Genomic DNA, 12,388 nt, shown 5'->3' with positions numbered 1-12,388 from the left:
TTGTGAGTACATGGTTACTTCACTCACTATGTCTCTTAGTCTTGCCCTATAATTGTCTAAACCCCCATCACCATCCCATATACCTTGACCTGCTCACGCATTGTTGCATGTGGTCAATCCCAATCTTTCCAAAATTGAATTCTTATAAAAGCTACTAATCATCAAATATACCTTGGGAACTATCTTCATCATAAGTTGGTCTCAACCAAAGTGGTGGAGATTATTCTCATGGCACATGTCACCTTCATACTCCTTTTTTATCTATATGTATCTACTCCTATTTTTATCATCATCAAAGTCACTCTTTGACATTTTCTCCTCAATATCATGCACATATCTATTCACATGGATGTTGTGCCTCTCCCTCACATTGTTCACTTGTATTTGGCAAGAATGGAGCCGGCCAATTATGTTGGCATGGCAATTTCGGCCAGCCACTTTCCTCCTCACTTTCTTCTCTTGCAAGACTTGCCTCTCAACTACCCCAACAATTAAATGGGCAGCCACCCATCCTAGCCAATCAAAAAGGAGGCAGCCAACCCCCTCTCCCTCTATAAATGGCCCTTGGCCGGCCACCTCCACTCCTCTTGCTCTCATTTTTCTTCTCTCCACTCACTCCTCCACCTTATCTACTCCCTCACACTCTTCTCCTACTCTCCCCCACGAAAATTCAGCTCCACCTAGCTCCCATGGCCGGCCATGGCCATGGAAAGAACTCCAAGATGAAGCTCCCTCCTCCCTCAAGCTCCTCCTCACCATGAGAGCCTCCCTCTCCTTCTTCTCCCCAACCCTAGATGGTTTTCTCTCCTCTTCCCCTTCCTCCATTGCTAAGATTGGATCTTGATGCAGGTGCATGTTGGTCCAAGCATGGAGAAGCTTGAGCTATCCTCAGATCTGAAGTTCTTGAGCAAAGTTCGTCCAAATCCTTGCAGTAATTTCTGCTATCTTGCTGTTTCAGATTCTGGTACGAACTTGTAAAATCCACCAAATCTCGTGCGCAGATCCAAATCGAGTGATTCAAAGTTCCACAGATAGATACGGAAAAGACCTACAACTTGGCATTGGTCTCATCCTCAAATTCGTTACGGATTGTCCGCGGTAAATAAAGTTCTGTAAACATGCAGATTCACTGTTTGTTAGATTTGTTCCGTTTTACAGAAACCTTTTTGAGCAAACTCAACTGTAGGTGAAAGCCCTCTTCAATACCTTCATTTTGGCGGTGGTTTCACTTCGATTGACCTCCTGAAACTGAAATGGTTCACAGATCAAGATCTGGTCAGATATGACTTTGTCGAATTAAACCAGGAGCTTGGGAACGAATTTTTGAATGAAACAAATTGGGTAAGAACCAGCTTTTCAATACCTTTCCGATGCAGCTGACCTCATATTTTTGTGATTGATGTACGATTTGTGGTGAATTAAACTTGTTCTGTGTGTTCTACAGACATGGCTGTTAGCTTTTAAATCACCAAAAATCCATATTTGAACCAAATTGAGTGATTCCAGTTCTGTAGGACTACTGAATGTTTTCTTAATCTTCTCAAACAAGTTTCAAACATTTATCTGTTCTGTAACTCCAGAGGTAAAGCAAATGGTATAGACATGCAGTAATCTTGTCAATCTATTTGTGAGAGTTTCAGAAATAATTTGAACCCAAATCCAATTGTGTGTGCATCTATGTTTAAATATCTTTCAAATGCCAGTGGTCTCATATTTTTAGGATTTTTCTACGATTTATGGCTTACAGATCTTGTTTTCTGTACAGTCAGATTCAAAGAAATTCCTAAAATTGTAGGTTTAATATTTTTGGGTGATTCCAACTGGGTTAGTCTTGTATTAGTACTGGCCATCTAGGAAAAATATTATTAGTCTCTGTTCATGCATATTCGTTACTGTTAGTAAGGTATATGTGTGACATGCATTGTTGGACCAAAACTTGTTGGTTTATTTAAAACCCTTGACCAACTCTTTTTATTAGAAATGGACAACCTTTGTTTTATGCTTGCAAAACAAAACCTCTGCAACTTAATATTAGCCCTATTGTCTTGCTTAAGTTTTCAAATGATGTGGAATATGGTTGTTTCCTATTTTGGGTGTTGTGTTGTGTGAGCCAACTAAGTTAGGAAAACTGTTTTCTACTTTTCCAAAAATGTTTGAAAATGATTTGTGAATGTATTTGATGTCAAACTAATGCTCTTGTCCTCTTTATGATGTTATGTACCAGGGGATGTTTGGTTTATACCATGGTGATAACCGAGAGAGGCAATTGCTAAGTTATGATACTCTCGTACCTTTACTAGGTAAATAAATGGGGTTTTCTAAATTTAAAACTCTTAAAGTTGTCGTGTGGTATCTATAAGTCCTTAGTATGTTATACCTTGGCTGCATGGTTAGTTATGGTTGTTGTATGTTTGTTTTGTTGGTGCAATGTGATTGATTGTGTTCCTTTTATATTTTCCGGCGATAGACGCGAGCAATTCCGGAGAAGAAGAAGAAGTGGAATTGGACAAGGATTTTATTTATATTGTTGGGATTCTTATATTGATAGAGTTGAAGAAGTACAGGGACAAATAAGCCAAGGCAAGCCATTTACTTTGATCCATCGTTCTCTATGTTCTTGATTGAGATCTTGCCATCCTTTGGTCTCTTGGCTCCTTGTGTTCCTTGGGTTTTCGATTACTTTGTTTCTTTACATACTTGCCACCAAGTATGTAAGGTTCTCCTTGTTACTTTGCATACCTACTCTAAGTATGCGAATTACGTTCATCGCCTTTTGACACCTCTAATTCTAGTAAAGATATGGGTTAACCTCATTAAAATTGCTCCACTTTTGATTATCTACATTTATGCTCAATGTGAGTAGGGATGTCTTTGTCACCCTTCTTGGTATAATGGCAACTTTTGGGCTATTATACTCCTTAGTTCACACATAAACTTTAGGTTGGGAAAACCCTCAAGGTTTTACCTTGTTGTAAAAGTTTTTGATAAAACCTTGGGCATGATGTTTTCCCCAAGTGAGGATTTATGAAAGGAAAGGATTTGGTAAAAATGATGAGGATGTGAAAAAGGTTGGGTTTTATGAAAACTTTGAGTATTCACCCGTGACAATTAACCCGCGCAACCACATTACCTTGGGGTGGGACGGGGCTTAGCTCGTAGTTTGTTCTTCTTAACATGGGACACCGCACAACTATATAAGGGTAAGGTTACCCCTGAATCCGGATTGTCGTTGGTGGAGACAATAGTATAACGGGAGGCCTTCGGGGCTGACCCGTCCGGAAGACACTATGGGTCTCCTGGCTTGGCGGTGGAGCCACGCTCAAAGTGAGGTGAGCTGCCACGGTGCCGGGGAGGTACATACTCCATAGGGTAGGATCCCGTGCTAAGTCGAATAGGCGAAAGGCTATGTCCGAGTTTTTGTCATGGCATAGTTGATATGCGGGGATGATGCCCACATGATAAACTCGCGGATCTTGTGGGGAAAGTGTGCAAACTCTGCAGAGTTAAATCTATTCGAATAGCCGCGTCCGCGGTCATGGACGGTTGGATTGGCTGTTGCTTAGCCTGATGTGTTTTGTTTGTGAAAATGTTTGACAAAGGAAAGAAACGGGTTTTGTGTTGGAGTACTTGGTGTACTGGTAAAATGGTTGATGACCACAATGAGGTGGTCGGAAAGGAATTGATAAAAATTGGGTCTACCCTTCCTAAGCGTTTATGTCGTGAAAGATCTTCCTAAATTAAGTCTAGTAGTGAGGTCTTAGATATGTTCTCTCATCTCCTTCACCCATGAAGTTAAGATGCTAACTCCACTAAAACACTTCTTCTCTTCTACATAACATATTCTTGTTATATAAGTGGTCATTCCCTCTTGATCTCCTAGTTAGTCCTCGGTACCTTGTTCTCCTTGATATGTTACTTTGTAAATGGTTTGCGAGTACAATTCCAAATGTACTCACGGCTTTGTCCCTGGCTATTTACTTGGCCAGACTTGAAGGAGTTCAACAGATGAAGAAGGAGTTGGCGACGTCTATGCGAGCTAGGAACGTCTTCCCAGTCAGTTGCCTGTAGGGTTATGGCAGATGACTTGGGTACTGCGCTGCTGAAGTGATGATGCTACTCTGATGTTTAGTTAGGCCCTTCGAGGCTATTATGTAATTATCGGTCATGTGACCATGTTGTAATTTTCTTATTCCGCTTTGTAATTGGATGGTGTAATTTGATATCAGTTCGGTTATGTGTTCACGGCGCACTGATCATGGGATCGTGAACTGTATACATAACAGGGAATTTCGGACAGCTAGTCCGGGTTCCCCACAGAGCTGGTATCAGAGCTATCCTGACTATAGGAGACCTTAGTTAGCATGGACGTTAGTTAGGAGACAAGTAATGGGGAAAAACTATTTACGAAACAAATTATTTCTTTAGTAGGAAGCATAGCTTCTACTCCTCTTATTTCTTCAAAGCTTCTAAATTCTTATCTCTCCGCTTTATTAAAATGTTTGAAAATTCTTACTCTATTGTCTCATCCACTTCAAACCCACATGTTAGACGATGTCCCCAACTCAGACCGGAGACTCAAACTCAAAGATGGATCAATCCCTCGGGAAGAGTCGTGTATCTCCAACGACAGCTATTGAAGATTGGATGCTGACTTAGTCGTGCACATAAAGGGATAAAGGATCATGTCTTTGGTTGTCACCAAAGTCTGTCAGAGAGCTGACCTTGTTCCTCTTTGGACTCGCACTTTCGCAGTCGTCAAGGATCAAGTTCTCAATTTCTTGACTAGTTATTTTTAGGCCAGCCACGAGAAGATCTCTACTTCAGAAGCACCTCAACAGCTACCTCTTCGAAGACCTCATGTTTCCGGGATGTCGAGACTAGAAGTTCTACGCAGCTTTCTCCTCCGCCTCAACATCAACGACTCAACACCCGGCCCCTTCACCACCAACTGCTACAAGGATCCAAGTTGAAGCTGATGCTAATGTTATGAAGACGTCAACATATGCGACCAGCCCCAAACCTATAGGATGGATAGGACAAACTCAATCGCTTTGATTGAGCTACCCCGCGCATTAGGAATTTCTGGGTACTTAGAGTACCATGTACAGTGTGATGATTGCTTGTGGTTCCCTAGTGTGCTGCCTTGAATGTTTGTATCTGTTTGCTGTGTGCATGTATGTCTTGCTATTTAGACGTTTCCGCCCTTTTTAATTGTTTGAAATTTGTGAAACAGAAATTAAAAATGGAAATCTGCCAGTGTACTGTTTTGCTAATAAAAATAGTTTGGTAGCTCTGATTGATGTGATTCCAATTGCACTAGAACCAGTATGAAATTATCTTTCAGACGCCACTGACCTTGTATTTTTAGGATTTTTGTGCGATTTTTAATAAATAAAACTTGATCACTGTTTCTGGTTAGTATTTTGAGTCTCAAAAAAAAATTGAAAAATAGATATTTTTGAATGATTCCAATTGTGTTGATCTTGTTTTGTTACTGTGCATCTAGGAAAAATACCAGTAGCCTCTGTTAGTGGTATTGTGTCTCTGGTTATGGTTGTATGGGTGTCACATGCAATGATAGGATTAAAGTTTGCCTCGCCGATGTATTGCTAACTATTAGTTAAATTGGGTAGACTAACGAAAGACTCTAACTCTAAACCCGTTGGAAGTTGTTTTTCAACCGTCAAGAAAACTAACCCGACCCCTATCTACGCTGACTTCCTTCAAGATTAGCTGGAGCATCTCCACTACGCCAAGAAAGAAGAAGCCCTACCTTCAAGAGTGACTGCACCTCTACGAGAAGACATGCTAACTTGGTCTAACCTTGGAGTATACTCGCGCTAACCGCGAGGATATCTTTTTGAAACTACCCTCGAACACACCGTCTAACAAGTTGAGAGAACAATAGCGTCAAAGCCGAGCTACACCACATGGTTCATCTGGTCCTCATCAAATGAAGCTTCTGAAGATACTCCAAGACTCAAGACTTTAGGCGTAGTTTACCCGCTAACTTCTTAGTTGCTACTGAAATCAGCACTGACCCTCAAGCTGAAGATTGTCTTCGACGACCCCTGTTGCTGCTTCATATGGGTACCAACCAGGCGTTTCTTCAACTTTCTAACTCGCCGCGCGTCCCATATGGTTCAGTTAACACTGTGAGTGCCTCTTGAAGTGGTGGTCTGCACGTCGCCCCCGAAGATTCTTCAGCTGAACAAGGAAGACCGATGACTTCTTCCGAAGCCCCAGACAGAACTACAAGGCAGAAGCTCTGAGTTTTTCCGAGAACCCGATGAAAAATCTTAAGGGTGGAAGACTTCGTCTTCCACTAAAATCAAGCTAACTCTAAAAAGGTTTTCAACCCTGCTCAAGCACCGTTGGGTGCACTAACCCTCCCCCAGTCTTGAACCTCCACCAGGATCGTGAAGAAGCTACAGATCCAACACCTGCATGGAGTAGTCAACCTCTTCATGAAGCTCGCCATCGGCCGAAATCCAACATGTCTCCTAGAAGATGAAGCAAACGACTTTCTCTACAACGGCACGTCTACAGAAGAATGGAGTCTAACTTTGGTTAAACTTTATAACCCCTCTAGTTCTACACCCAGTAATCTCGGGACGAGATTATTTTAAGGGTGGAAGATCTGTAACACCCCAACTTTTTCAACCTTGATTAGTTGTCCTTATTTCAAAAATCAGGGGGAACAAAAACTTTTTCTATAGACTAATTAAGGTGAATTGCCTTGATCTGTTTGCTATGATGAATTGCCTTGATCTGTTGGTAGATGAATTGTCTTGATTTGCTTGTTGAATTTTGTCTTGAGCTACCTCATAGAACGACACCCCTAGTGGTTAAACAAGCAACTCACCAAATAAAACACATGTGTGGCTTAGGAAGAATTGTTTTCCTTCTTACTACATCAAACCTCTCTCCTGATGACAACATGGGTGTGCCATCTTGATTTTTCTCTTTGTGGTACAAGATAGCTCAATCATCCTTAATTCACAACTTGGTGATCTCAATGCATGGATCTCATCTGTGCATCTCCCTCTACAATTTCCACATCCTGCATGTCTCATTCTACCCTTGCATCACATATATTCAACTTGATCTTATACCCTATCCAATGATTCAACTCTAGATCACTTCCTTCACTTTTACCTCTTTTTTTTATTCAAGATTAATCTTCACAAAACCAAGAGTGGGAATGATGGATACATTTTGTAGCCACCATCTACCCTTGAGAACACTCCTCCCTAAATTAGTTTCCCTCCTCAAAAATCCTACAGTTTTCCTTCTCTAGTTTTGATCACAAAACTACTTCTAGTTTTATTAAAACTTTCCAAGATTTCTCTTCAAAGAAAACAAGGAACTGAAATGGGTTTTGTTTTTCATCCCATTTCTACCAAGTATTGATTTATAAAACATTATCTCTATTTTTGCTTTGTTTTAACAAAAAGCTTGTTTATGGTACCTATACCATTTCTTGTTTCCCTCTTGATTTTTTTACCTTAGAGAAAAACTCTACCTAACTTGAGAAAGCAAGTAGAATATTTTGAACTCCTATGTTCCAACTAGTTCTTCTCAACCTTTTCAAATTCCATTTCCACTTGGGTTCTTTCCCAATTGTCTCTAGACAATTGAGGTGTGTCCCATACCTTTCAATTAAACTCTTTTTCAAATGGCAACTCTTGCACATCTTATGCACATCTCTGATCCACCACATTGTATCCCCTCCATCCTCCAATTTTTGATCAAATGGATGATCATTTGATATTTTCAAAATCACTCCCAATTTACCTCTTATTTGAAGAACAAGTTATATCTCATCATACCCATCTCAATCCTCTATTCTTTTCCATCATCACCCTGACCTCATGAATTGGTGATTTCTGCCACCATATTCATCCTTGTGAGTACATGGTTACTTCACTCACCATGTCTCTTAGTCTTGCTCTATAATTGTCTAAACCCCCATCACCATCCCATATACCTTGACCTGCTCACGCATTGTTGCATGTGGTCAATCCCAATCTTTCCAAAATTGAATTCTTATAAAAGCTACTAATCATCAAATATACCTTGGGAACTATCTTCATCATAAGTTGGTCTCAACCAAAGTGGTGGAGATTATTCTCATGGCACATGTCACCTTCATACTCCTTTTTTATCTATATGTATCTACTCCTATTTTTATCATCATCAAAGTCACTCTTTGACATTTTCTCCTCAATATCATGCACATATCTATTCACATGGATGTTGTGCCTCTCCCTCACATTGTTCACTTGTATTTGGCAAGAATGGAGCCGGCCAATTATGTTGGCATGGCAATTTCGGCCAGCCACTTTCCTCCTCACTTTCTTCTCTTGCAAGACTTGCCTCTCAACTACCCCAACAATTAAATGGGCAGCCACCCATCCTAGCCAATCAAAAAGGAGGCAGCCAACCCCCTCTCCCTCTATAAATGGCCCTTGGCCGGCCACCTCCACTCCTCTTGCTCTCATTTTTCTTCTCTCCACTCACTCCTCCACCTTATCTACTCCCTCACACTCTTCTCCTACTCTCCCCCACGAAAATTCAGCTCCACCTAGCTCCCATGGCCGGCCATGGCCATGGGAAAGAACTCCAAGATGAAGCTCCCTCCTCCCTCAAGCTCCTCCTCACCATGAGAGCCTCCCTCTCCTTCTTCTCCCCAACCCTAGATGGTTTTCTCTCCTCTTCCCCTTCCTCCATTGCTAAGATTGGATCTTGATGCAGGTGCATGTTGGTCCAAGCATGGAGAAGCTTGAGCTATCCTCAGATCTGAAGTTCTTGAGCAAAGTTCGTCCAAATCCTTGCAGTAATTTCTGCTATCTTGCTGTTTCAGATTCTGGTACGAACTTGTAAAATCCACCAAATCTCGTGCGCAGATCCAAATCGAGTGATTCAAAGTTCCACAGATAGATACGGAAAAGACCTACAACTTGGCATTGGTCTCATCCTCAAATTCGTTACGGATTGTCCGCGGTAAATAAAGTTCTGTAAACATGCAGATTCACTGTTTGTTAGATTTGTTCCGTTTTACGAAACCTTTTTGAGCAAACTCAACTGTAGGTGAAAGCCCTCTTCAATACCTTCATTTTGGCGGTGGTTTCACTTCGATTGACCTCCTGAAACTGAAATGGTTCACAGATCAAGATCTGGTCAGATATGACTTTGTCGAATTAAACCAGGAGCTTGGGAACGAATTTTTGAATGAAACAAATTGGGTAAGAACCAGCTTTTCAATACCTTTCCGATGCAGCTGACCTCATATTTTTGTGATTGATGTACGATTTGTGGTGAATTAAACTTGTTCTGTGTGTTCTACAGACATGGCTGTTAGCTTTTAAATCACCAAAAATCCATATTTGAACCAAATTGAGTGATTCCAGTTCTGTAGGACTACTGAATGTTTTCTTAATCTTCTCAAACAAGTTTCAAACATTTATCTGTTCTGTAACTCCAGAGGTAAAGCAAATGGTATAGACATGCAGTAATCTTGTCAATCTATTTGTGAGAGTTTCAGAAATAATTTGAACCCAAATCCAATTGTGTGTGCATCTATGTTTAAATATCTTTCAAATGCCAGTGGTCTCATATTTTTAGGATTTTTCTACGATTTATGGCTTACAGATCTTGTTTTCTGTACAGTCAGATTCAAAGAAATTCCTAAAATTGTAGGTTTAATATTTTTGGGTGATTCCAACTGGGTTAGTCTTGTATTAGTACTGGCCATCTAGGAAAAATATTATTAGTCTCTGTTCATGCATATTCGTTACTGTTAGTAAGGTATATGTGTGACATGCATTGTTGGACCAAAACTTGTTGGTTTATTTAAAACCCTTGACCAACTCTTTTTATTAGAAATGGACAACCTTTGTTTTATGCTTGCAAAACAAAACCTCTGCAACTTAATATTAGCCCTATTGTCTTGCTTAAGTTTTCAAATGATGTGGAATATGGTTGTTTCCTATTTTGGGTGTTGTGTTGTGTGAGCCAACTAAGTTAGGAAAACTGTTTTCTACTTTTCCAAAAATGTTTGAAAATGATTTGTGAATGTATTTGATGTCAAACTAATGCTCTTGTCCTCTTTATGATGTTATGTACCAGGGGATGTTTGGTTTATACCATGGTGATAACCGAGAGAGGCAATTGCTAAGTTATGATACTCTCGTACCTTTACTAGGTAAATAAATGGGGTTTTCTAAATTTAAAACTCTTAAAGTTGTCGTGTGGTATCTATAAGTCCTTAGTATGTTATACCTTGGCTGCATGGTTAGTTATGGTTGTTGTATGTTTGTTTTGTTGGTGCAATGTGATTGATTGTGTTCCTTTTATATTTTCCGGCGATAGACGCGAGCAATTCCGGAGAAGAAGAAGAAGTGGAATTGGACAAGGATTTTATTTATATTGTTGGGATTCTTATATTGATAGAGTTGAAGAAGTACAGGGACAAATAAGCCAAGGCAAGCCATTTACTTTGATCCATCGTTCTCTATGTTCTTGATTGAGATCTTGCCATCCTTTGGTCTCTTGGCTCCTTGTGTTCCTTGGGTTTTCGATTACTTTGTTTCTTTACATACTTGCCACCAAGTATGTAAGGTTCTCCTTGTTACTTTGCATACCTACTCTAAGTATGCGAATTACGTTCATCGCCTTTTGACACCTCTAATTCTAGTAAAGATATGGGTTAACCTCATTAAAATTGCTCCACTTTTGATTATCTACATTTATGCTCAATGTGAGTAGGGATGTCTTTGTCACCCTTCTTGGTATAATGGCAACTTTTGGGCTATTATACTCCTTAGTTCACACATAAACTTTAGGTTGGGAAAACCCTCAAGGTTTTACCTTGTTGTAAAAGTTTTTGATAAAACCTTGGGCATGATGTTTTCCCCAAGTGAGGATTTATGAAAGGAAAGGATTTGGTAAAAATGATGAGGATGTGAAAAAGGTTGGGTTTTATGAAAACTTTGAGTATTCACCCGTGACAATTAACCCGCGCAACCACATTACCTTGGGGTGGGACGGGGCTTAGCTCGTAGTTTGTTCTTCTTAACATGGGACACCGCACAACTATATAAGGGTAAGGTTACCCCTGAATCCGGATTGTCGTTGGTGGAGACAATAGTATAACGGGAGGCCTTCGGGGCTGACCCGTCCGGAAGACACTATGGGTCTCCTGGCTTGGCGGTGGAGCCACGCTCAAAGTGAGGTGAGCTGCCACGGTGCCGGGGAGGTACATACTCCATAGGGTAGGATCCCGTGCTAAGTCGAATAGGCGAAAGGCTATGTCCGAGTTTTTGTCATGGCATAGTTGATATGCGGGGATGATGCCCACATGATAAACTCGCGGATCTTGTGGGGAAAGTGTGCAAACTCTGCAGAGTTAAATCTATTCGAATAGCCGCGTCCGCGGTCATGGACGGTTGGATTGGCTGTTGCTTAGCCTGATGTGTTTTGTTTGTGAAAATGTTTGACAAAGGAAAGAAACGGGTTTTGTGTTGGAGTACTTGGTGTACTGGTAAAATGGTTGATGACCACAATGAGGTGGTCGGAAAGGAATTGATAAAAATTGGGTCTACCCTTCCTAAGCGTTTATGTCGTGAAAGATCTTCCTAAATTAAGTCTAGTAGTGAGGTCTTAGATATGTTCTCTCATCTCCTTCACCCATGAAGTTAAGATGCTAACTCCACTAAAACACTTCTTCTCTTCTACATAACATATTCTTGTTATATAAGTGGTCATTCCCTCTTGATCTCCTAGTTAGTCCTCGGTACCTTGTTCTCCTTGATATGTTACTTTGTAAATGGTTTGCGAGTACAATTCCAAATGTACTCACGGCTTTGTCCCTGGCTATTTACTTGGCCAGACTTGAAGGAGTTCAACAGATGAAGAAGGAGTTGGCGACGTCTATGCGAGCTAGGAACGTCTTCCCAGTCAGTTGCCTGTAGGGTTATGGCAGATGACTTGGAGTGCTGCTGCTGAAGTGATGATGCTACTCTGATGTTTAGTTAGGCCCTTCGAGGCTATTATGTAATTATCGGTCATGTGACCATGTTGTAATTTTCTTATTCCGCTTTGTAATTGGATGGTGTAATTTGATATCAGTTCGGTTATGTGTTCACGGCGCACTGATCATGGGATCGTGAACTGTATACATAACAGGGAATTTCGGACAGCTAGTCCGGGTTCCCCACACATATTAATAGCATGTTGGCAAATAGAAGGAGAAATCCCTTTCAAATCATCAAGAGTGTAACCAATAGCTCCTCGGTGCTTCTTCAATATTTCCAATAACCTTTCTTCCTCAATTTCTGAAAGCTTAGAACTAATAATAACAGGATATATTTTCTTATCATCAATA

At 40.6% G+C, this 12,388-nt stretch overlaps 1 long non-coding RNA gene across 4 annotated transcripts; it reads left to right on the top strand.

The window, feature by feature from the left end:
* The first annotated feature begins 244 nt into the window (after positions 1-244).
* On the top strand, positions 245-11,988 carry LOC127322838 (uncharacterized). Of its 4 annotated transcripts, XR_011751607.1 has the most exons (7): positions 245-912; positions 1,002-1,098; positions 1,187-1,341; positions 2,225-2,300; positions 2,468-2,580; positions 10,375-10,487; positions 11,894-11,988. It is a non-coding gene; the product is annotated as an uncharacterized lncRNA (long non-coding RNA). The 4 variants fall into 4 exon arrangements; XR_007865129.2 differs by lacking the exons at positions 10,375-10,487; positions 11,894-11,988 and adding an exon at positions 3,987-4,296 and having other exon boundaries at positions 250-912; XR_007865131.2 differs by lacking the exons at positions 245-912; positions 1,002-1,098; positions 1,187-1,341; positions 2,225-2,300; positions 2,468-2,580 and adding exons at positions 8,140-8,820; positions 8,910-9,006; positions 9,094-9,248; positions 10,132-10,207.
* The last annotated feature ends 400 nt before the right edge of the window (positions 11,989-12,388 follow it).

This window comes from Lolium perenne, chromosome 2, assembly GCF_019359855.2.
Source record: "Lolium perenne isolate Kyuss_39 chromosome 2, Kyuss_2.0, whole genome shotgun sequence".
Taxonomy (NCBI): domain Eukaryota; kingdom Viridiplantae; phylum Streptophyta; class Magnoliopsida; order Poales; family Poaceae; genus Lolium; species Lolium perenne.
This window is presented reverse-complemented; position numbering and strand designations above follow the sequence as displayed.